The sequence below is a fragment of the Oncorhynchus gorbuscha genome, linkage group LG16 (genome assembly GCF_021184085.1).
Source record: "Oncorhynchus gorbuscha isolate QuinsamMale2020 ecotype Even-year linkage group LG16, OgorEven_v1.0, whole genome shotgun sequence".
NCBI lineage: Eukaryota > Metazoa > Chordata > Actinopteri > Salmoniformes > Salmonidae > Oncorhynchus > Oncorhynchus gorbuscha.
The window spans coordinates 48,123,337-48,132,810 of NC_060188.1; positions in this window are offsets into that span (position 1 = coordinate 48,123,337).

Here is a 9,474-nt window from a genome sequence, read left to right on the forward strand (position 1 = left end):
ATAGAGAGAAATAGTCCTATAATTCCTATAATAACTACAACCTAAATCTTCTTACCTGGGAATATTGAAGAATCATGTTAAAAGGAATCACCAGCTTTCATATGTTCTCATGTTCTGAGCAAGGAACTTAAACGTCAGCTTTTTTACATGGCACATTGCATTTTTACTTTCTTCTCCAACACTGTTTTTGCATTATTTAAACCAAATTGAATATGTTTCGTTATTTATTTGAGGCTAAATTGATTTTATTGATGTATTATATTATATGGTAAAATAAGTGTTCATTCAGTATTGTTGTAATTGTCATTATTACAAATACATTTTTTTTTAATCGGACGATTAATCGGTATCTGCTTTTTAAAAATCTTCCAATAATCAGGATCGGCATTGTGTCACGCCTTGGTCATTGTATCTTGTGTTTTTGTTATATGTTTGGGTAGGCCAGGGTGTGACATGGGTTTATATGTTGTATTTCGTATTGGGGTTTGTATTAATTAGGAGTGTGTATTAGTAGGGGTGTCTAGTTAGGCTTGGCTGCCTGAGGCGATTCCTAATTGGAGTCAGCTGATTCTCGTTGTCTCGGATTGGGAACCGTATTTAGGCAGCCTGAGTGCGCGTTGTATTTCGTGGGTGATTGTACCTGTCTTAGTGTTAGTCACCAGATAGGCTGTATTAGTTTCATTCGTTTGTTGTTTTCTTCTTCCGTTATTTCATGTACCGCTTTATCTTTATTAAAGGTCATGAGTAACCTACACGCTGCATTTCGGTCTGCCTCTCTTCTAACAGCAGACGAAGTTCAAGCAGCGTGTGAACTGGCAGGATCTGAAGGAGGACAATATGGATTATACTACGTGGGAAGAAATCGACAGGTGGGCGGCCGACCCAGGGCGTGTGCAGGAGCCCGCCTGGGATTCCCTACAGCAATGCGAAGAGGGCTACAGGCGAATCGAATCAACGAAAAAGACACACCGGAAAAACGGAGAGGCGCTGGTTTAAACAGGCAGCGAGAGCTGGAGCAGCAGCAAAGGGAGGATGAATTATTTGGAGAATGGACATGGGAAGACGTATTGGATGGTAAAGGTTGTTACACTTGGGAGGAGATATTGGCCGGAAGAGATCGCCTCCCATGGGAACAGGTGGAGGCACTAAGGAGAGCAGAGGCAGCGGGAGATAGGAGCCGACGATACGAGGGAACACGGTTGGCAAGGAAACCGGAAAAACAGCCCAAAAAAATTATTGGGGGGGAGCTAGAAGGGAGAATAGTTATGCCAGGTCGGAGACCTGCGCATACTCCATGTGCTCACCGTTGGGCTAGAGAGACCGGGCAGGCACCGTGTTATGCTATGGAGCGCACGGTGTTTTCAGTGCGGGAGCATAGCCCGGTGAGGCACATACCAGCTCTTCCTATTGGCCGGGCTAGAGTGGGCATCGAGCCAGGGAAGCTTGGGCAGGCTTGGTGCCCTAGAGCTCCAGTGCGCCTGCACGGTCCGGTCTATCCAGAGCCACCTCTACACACCAGTCCTCCGGTAGCAGCTCCCCGCACCAGGCTTCCTGTGCGTGTCCTCGCGCCAGTACCACCAGTTCCAGCACCACGCACCAGGCCTCCAGTGCGCCTCGCCTGTTCAGCACAGCCAGTGCTTTTCTCCCCTCCTGCGCTGCCGGAGTCTCCCGCTTGTTTAGCGCAACCAGAGCTGTTCTCTTCTCCTGCGCTATCGGAGTCTCCCGCTTGTTTAGCGCAACCAGAGCTGTTCTCCTCTCCTGCGCTGCCGGAGTCTCCTGTCTGTCCAGCGCCACCAGTGCTCCCAGTCGGCCCAGCGCGTCCAGTGCGCATCGCCTGTTCAGCACAGCCAGTGCTTTTCTCCCCTCCTGCGCTGCCGGAGTCTCCCGCTTGTTTAGCGCAACCAGAGCTGTTCTCTTCTCCTGCGCTATCGGAGTCTCCCGCTTGTTTAGCGCAACCAGAGCTGTTCTCCTCTCCTGCGCTGCCGGAGTCTCCTGTCTGTCCAGCGCCACCAGTGCTCCCAGTCGGCCCAGCGCGTCCAGTGCGCCTCGCCTGTTCAGCGCAGCCAGAGCCTTTCTCCTCTCCTGCGCTGCCGGAGTCTCCTGTCTGCCCAGCGCCGCCAGTCGGCCCAGCGTCACCAGTCTGCCAGGATCCGCCAGAAGTGCCAGTCTGCCAGGATCCGCCAGAAGTGCCAGTCTGCCAGGATCCGCCAGAAGTGCCAGTCTACCAAAATCTTCTAGATCGGCCAGACAACCTTAATCATCCAGGTCCACCAACCAGCCAGGATTTACCGGAGCCTACTACCTGCCTGAGCTTCCTCTCAGTACTGAGCTTCCTCTCAGTACTAGGCTCCCTCTCTGTACTGGGCTCCCTTTCAGTACCGAGCTTCCTCTCAGTACCGGGCTTCCCCTCAGTACCGGGCTTCCCCTCAGTACCGGGCTTCCCCTCAGTACCGGGCTTCCCCTCAGTACCGGGCTGCTTCGGTCCCGGGCTGCCCCGCTGTCCTGAGTTGCCCCTCTATCCTGAGTTGCCCCTCTATCCTGAGTTGCCCCTCTATCCTGAGTTGCCCCTCTATCCTGAGCTGCCCCTCTATCCTGAGCTGCCCCGCTGTCCTGAGTTGCCCCTCTATCCTGAGTTGCCCCTCTATCCTGAGTTGCCCCTCTGTCCCGAGTTGCCCCTCTGTCCCGAGCTGCCCCTCTGTCCCGAGCTGCCCCTCTGTCCCGAGCTGCCCCTCAGTTATGTGGGGATCAGGGTGAGGACTATTAGGCCATGGTCGGCGGAGAAGGTGGATTATCCTAGGACGCGAAGGGGAGGAACTAGGACATTTATGGAGTGGGGTCCACGTCCCGAGCCAGAACCGCCACCATGGACAGACGCCCACCCGGACCCTCCCTATGCTCTTGAGGTGCGTCCCGGAGTCCGCACCTTAGGGGGGGTTCTGTCACGCCTTGGTCATTGTATCTTGTGTTTTTGTTATATGTTTGGGTAGGCCAGGGTGTGACATGGGTTTATATGTTGTATTTCGTATTGGGGTTTGTATTAATTAGGAGTGTGTATTAGTAGGGGTGTGTCTAGTTAGGCTTCGCTGCCTGAGGCGATTCCTAATTGGAGTCAGCTGATTCTCGTTGTCTCGGATTGGGAACCGTATTTAGGCAGCCTGAGTGCGCGTTGCATTTCGTGGGTGATTGTACCTGTCTTAGTGTTAGTCACCAGATAGGCTGTATTAGTTTCATTCGTTTGTTGTTTTCTTCTTCCGTTATTTCATGTACCGCTTTATCTTTATTAAAGGTCATGAGTAACCTACACGCTGCATTTCGGTCTGCCTCTCTTCTAACAGCAGACGAAGTTCATTACACATTGAAAAATCATAATCGGTCGACCTCTACTGTATCTAGATTTTTTTTCCTACTGTATTATTGACTATGTTTTGTTTATTCCATGTGTAACTCTGTTGTTGTATATGTTGACTTGCTATGCGTTATCTTGGCCAGGTCGCAGTTGCAAACGAGAACTTGTTCTCAACTAGCCTACCTGGTTAAATAAAGGTAAAATGCATTTTTTTTAAAAGAAGCAATACTCCAAGACGCAGCTCCAAACTACTTGTTAGACAAAGAACTAATACTGTGTACTGGTTGTTGGGGTGGGATTGGCGTGGAGGGTCCATGGGTGGCCTTTGACCATTTATATTGGATTCTTAATGTCTTACTCCTTGTTTAGAAGAATTATGGTCCAAATCAAATCAAATTTTATTTGTCACATACACATGGTTAGCAGATGTTAATGCGAGTGTAGCGAAATGCTTGTGCTTCTAGTTCCGACAATGCAGTAATAACCAACAAGTAATCTAACTAACAATTCCAAAACTACTGTCTTATACACACAAGTGTAAGGGGAAAAAGAATATGTACATAAAGATATATGAATGAGTGATGGTACAGAGCAGTATAGGCAAGATGCAGTAGTTGGTATCGAGTACAGTATATATATATGAGATGAGTATGTAAACAAAGTGGCATAGTTAAAGTGGCTAGTGATACATGTATTACATAAAGATGCAGTAGATGATATAGAGTACAGTATATACGTATACATATGAGATGAATAATGTAGGGTATGTAAACATTATATTAGGTAGCATTGTTTAAAGTGGCTAGTGATATATTTTACATCATTTCCCATCAATTCCCATTATGAAAGTGGCTGGAGTTGAGTCAGTGTGTTGGCAGCAGCCACTCAATGTTAGTGATGGCTGTTTAACAGTCTGACGGCCTTGAGATAGAAGCTGTTTTTCAGTCTCTCGGTCCCAGCTTTGATGCACCTGTACTGACCTCGCCTTCTGGATGATAGCGGGGTGAACAGGCAGTGGCTCGGGTGGTTGTTGTCCTTGATGATCTTTATGGCCTTCCTGTAACATCGGATGGTGTAGGTGTCCTGGAGGGCAGGTAGTTTGCCCCCGGTGATGCGTTGTGCAGACCTCACTACCCTCTGGAGAGCCTTACGTTTGTGGGTGGAGCAGTTGCCGTACCAGGCGGTGATACAGCCCGCCAGGATGCTCTTGATTGTGCATCTGTAGAAGTTTGTGAGTGCTTTTGGTGACAAGCCAAATTTCTTCAGCCTCCTGAGGTTGAAGAGGCGCTGCTGCGCCTTCTTCACGATGCTGTCTGTGTGGGTGGACCAATTCAGTTTGTCTGTGATGTGTACGCCGAGGAACTTAAAACTTACTACCCTCTCCACTACTGGTCCATCGATGTGGATAGGGGGGTGTTCACTCTGCTGTTTCATGAAGTCCACAATCATCTCCTTAGTTTTGTTGACGTTGAGTGTGAGGTTATTTTCCTGACACCACACTCCGAGGGCCCTCACCTCCTCCCTGTAGGCCGTCTCGTCGTTGTTGGTAATCAAGCCTACCACTGTTGTGTCGTCCGCAAACTTGATGATTGAGTTGGAGGCGTGCGTGGCCACGCAGTCGTGGGTGAACAGGGAGTACAGGAGAGGGCTCAGAACGCACCCTTGTGGGGCCCCAGTGTTGAGGATCAGCGGGTTGGAGATGTTGTTGCCTACCCTCACCACCTGGGGGCGGCCCGTCAGGAAGTCCAGTACCCAGTTGCACAGGGCGGGGTCGAGACCCAGGTTCTCGAACTTGATGACGAGCTTGGAGGGTACTATGGTGTTAAATGCCGATGTAAGTTAACTATATTTATTAAAGATTATATGAATCTTATACATTAAAATGGCCTATTTGGGTGCAATCAATTATCTTAATTTCTCAGATAACAAAAGAATGTTTCAGGAATGCTTATCTATTTTGTTTCTAACTACAAAAGTGATTTCCGCACAATCCAAGATGGTCGTCGAAGGGATTCGACTCTTGCTCAGTGATATTTCTGCTGTGTGCAGCCTTGAACGATCCTATGGGATGACGTGGCACACTCTACACTGATAAGCCTATTCTTTGCCATGTTATAGCCCTATTGGGACAGGTATTACTAGGTTTTGTCATTATTTTCCAAGCATGTGCGTTATTCCACAGGACGATTCACACGTGATTCGTTTTTTCAAAACTGCAAGCGTGAAGATATTTCAACGCCATGTCTAGATGATAATAGGCTACACAATGTATAGGTCTCCCCATATTATTTAAATTGATGAAGTGTGATCATAATCATTATTTTAGCGATCCATCCATGGTAGACGTCCTTCCTAGTAACATGCACCACATCATGCTGATTTGAGCCGCTGAACCGTATTTGCAGTTGACTGTGATTATGGATGAGAACGTGAACTTGCCATTTCCAAAAAGTTTAGCGGGGATTCTGCTTTGCAATCCATTGCCTAGAACAGGGCTCTCCAATCCTGTTTTGTGGAGAGCTACACTCCTGCAGGTTTTCACTCCAACTCTAATCTAGCGCATCTGATTAAATAATTAGATGTTTGATAAACTGAATCAGGTTAGTTACAACTAGGGTTGGAGCGAAATCCTACAGGAACAGGGTTGGAGAGCCCTGACCTAGGACATCAACAACCAGCCGGGTTTAAAGTCATTAAATTAGCTATAGGAAATAATTTTTATTGCACATGTTCAATTTCAATTCATTGGCACTATGAAGAGTAGCTATGCCCGGTTGTGGCCCTCCCATCTCTACATTCAATTCAAAGGGTTCTCTCCCTCTCCCTCACTGGCTCTTTTTGTCTGCTGTGAAAGCTGCAACATTTGGAAAAGTTTCCTCCGTTGCAAAGATACTGAATCTTAGGAGTCGAGGAGATGATTCCTAACGGAATCGAATCTTGACACCCAGAAATGGGAGTTGACACGGGGAGTCGACGAGCAAGGAGTCGAGGAATCTATTATTTTGGAGTCGACTCCACCACTAAGCGTCAGTCTGTGTGTTAGTTCAAAGAGTTGGGTCAGGCTGTGGTGTAGCCTAGTGGTTAGAGCGTTGGACTAGTAACCGGAAGGTTGCAAGTTCAAACCCCCTAGCTGACAAGGTATGTCATTCTGCCCCTGAACAGGCAGTCTCTTGGACTGGAAAACCTAGTATGCGGAGCCGGTAAGTACAACAGAATGCAATGTCAAATCGTGCACACCTACTGTTCATAGGCTGTCATTGAAAATAAGAGTTTGTTCTTAACTGACTTGCCTAGTTAAATAAAATAAAATATTTTGCCAGCAAAACAGCAATAATGTCACCTAACATGGTAAATTGTAGGTAATACAGCTAATATCCATCTGATCCTTTGAGAGCTATCACTGCTTATCGGCTGAGGGGCGCTTTTTTATTCGCAAGACTAACTAAGTGCTAGATTCCACAGGCTCCGGCTAACATTGTGCTAACTAGTTAGGCTATTAGATCCCAAGGTGATTGCTAGTCACGTTCACATTGTTAGAGGATTTGATTTCTCTGGCTAAAACTGTTCTAGCTAGCTAGAAAATTAACCTACGTGGCAAAAGCTAGTTATGTTTCACTTTGTTCTCGGACTAGCTATTACTTGGAGCCATGGAGCCTGCTACCCTTGCCCAAGGGGAACCAAGCACCATGCTAGCTTTAACAATCTTGGCCTACGTGCTGGTTGCTAGCTAACTAACGCCTTCACTAGCCCACCATGGCTATAGTGTTTATACACAGTGCTCACTCCAGCTAGCCATTAGCCTTGTGGCACGTAATAAACTACCTTATGTCTGTCAAGGCTAATTCACTGCAGGCACTACTGGGTTAGCAGGCCTTTTTTATAGGAATGTAGGAAGGGTAACAGTGGCTTGCCCGCGGCCCAATCTGACTCCCCGGTTCAAAGAATTATGGCCACTGCTACCCCGCTCGAGGCAGGCACTCGAACTCCATCGCTCTTGCGCCGGAGGCTCGACGATGCTGGCTGCTACTAGCTCTCCCACCTATGGGGGAATTTCCAGCTTACTCTCTCATTTAGTACATCTAATGTTCACTCGTTTTGTTGGCTAAACTGACCGGTTACACCGCACCATGCGACGATCATAATTGACTCTCTAGACCGAAAATAAAACTCTACTCGTGCAACTTTCTTGGGATAATGTGGCTAAAACAAAAGCCTCACGGGCCCCTGTACCCCATGGGAAACTAGCTACGCTACTAGCCGTCACGACGAATGCTAGCTTGCTAACCACCATTTTATCTATTGTTAGCCCGGCTCTCGTTTTTAGTTCGCAAAATATTAAAGTACTTTGTTCATACTAAGCACCATGCGGTGATCTGGTCCACGAGATGGCCTGTAACAGGCTAGCTAATGTGGCAAGGCTGGGTGGGTTAACGTACGCTGGGTGAAACGCTCACGCTGCCTACCTCAACTAGCTCACCACTAGCTTGCACAATTTACATTGCACTCTGTTTTTGTACTTACCGACTTTACCGGCTCCACATACTAGCTTTTCCAGTCCAAGAGATTCAAAAACCAAGTCAACTACCGCGTCAAGGCTACCCACCACCTGCCCGGCAGACACAGATATCGTGGCAACCCGGTCTCCACTCACTCTTTGGATCAGGGAGAGTGGCAGTTCACTAGCGTTATTGCTAACTGAGCGACCACGAGCAGCAGGCTGCAAGCCCACAGTCTAAGACTGAGAACAGAGGCAAAGAGTGGGGGAAGCGGTCCTCTGCTGCAGCCGCATTGAGGTCCTGCCCAGCTGATTCCCCTGTGAAGAGCCAACAGTTCAATCCATGTCCTGGCCTGACACTTCTCAGGTGGAGCACAAACTCCCCTTCCCCCAATCACAATGAGGAAGAGGCATCTGTGCTCCTGGAATCCTTCCCTTCGTGTAGCAACTAATTTCGCTCACATTCGCTCACAACACTGAGGGAGCCCACTCTACCCCCCCCCTCCCCTAATGCTCTTGTGGCTGAAGCAAGTCCCCACAGCAGTGTTCCAACATCTAGTGGAAAGCCTTCCCCGAAGAGTGGAGGTAATTATAGCAGCAAAGGGGAGACCAACTATTAATGCCCATGATTTTGCAATGAGATGTTCGATGAGCAGGTGTCCACATACTTTTGGTCATGTACTGTATCTCACTCATAATATCAGAGAAGGAGTTTAACCTTGAGTTCTCATGGCAACCGTTGTGTAATGGCTGAGACAGAACAGACACCAACATCAATCCGTCATTGATAGACATGTTTTATAGCGGGTTGTCAGCACATCAAAGGAAGCTGTGTTTTGGTGTCTCCAGTGTGTATCTACCTGACTGTGTGATTCTCCGAAAGCACCCGCGGGATATGTCTATACACGTTTGTTTGTATCATATGAGAACTTGGCATGGCCTGGTGGGTAGACATCGGGGCTATATGAAACATTAGATATAGCTATAAAAAAAACTTTGTCTCCATAACATCCCATTCTGCTTTCACAGTGAAGCTGAACCTACAGAGATCAGTGATATCTGGGGCCTGTTCATTCCCAGTGGTGAGATTGCACTCTCCTTCTGACTTATGTCTATGTGCCCCATCAGATAAGAGTAAGAATCATGAGAGGCTAGCTATTCCGTGCCTTCAGAAAGTTTTCATATCCCTGCCTGGATGAAATTGATATTTTTCTCTCACCCATCTACACGCAATACCCCATAATGACAGTCATTTTTTGTTGTTAAAATTTCTGCACATTTATTGAAAATGAAATACACAAATATCTCATTTACATAAGTATTTACAACCCTGAGTCAATACATTTTAGAATAACTTTGGCAGCTGGATTGTACAATATTTGCACATTATACTTTTTTTAATTCTTCAAGCTCTGTCAAGTTGAATGTTGATCATTGCTAGACAGCCATTTTCAAGTCTTGCCATAGATTTTCAGGCAGATTTAATGAAAAACTTTAACTAGGCCACTCAGGAAAGTTCATTGTCGTTTTTGTAAGCAACTTCAGTGTATATTTGGCCTTGTGTTTTAGGTTATTGTCCTCCTGTATTACGATTTTTTGAATCCCCAAAAACTCCCTAGTCCTTGTATTCAAG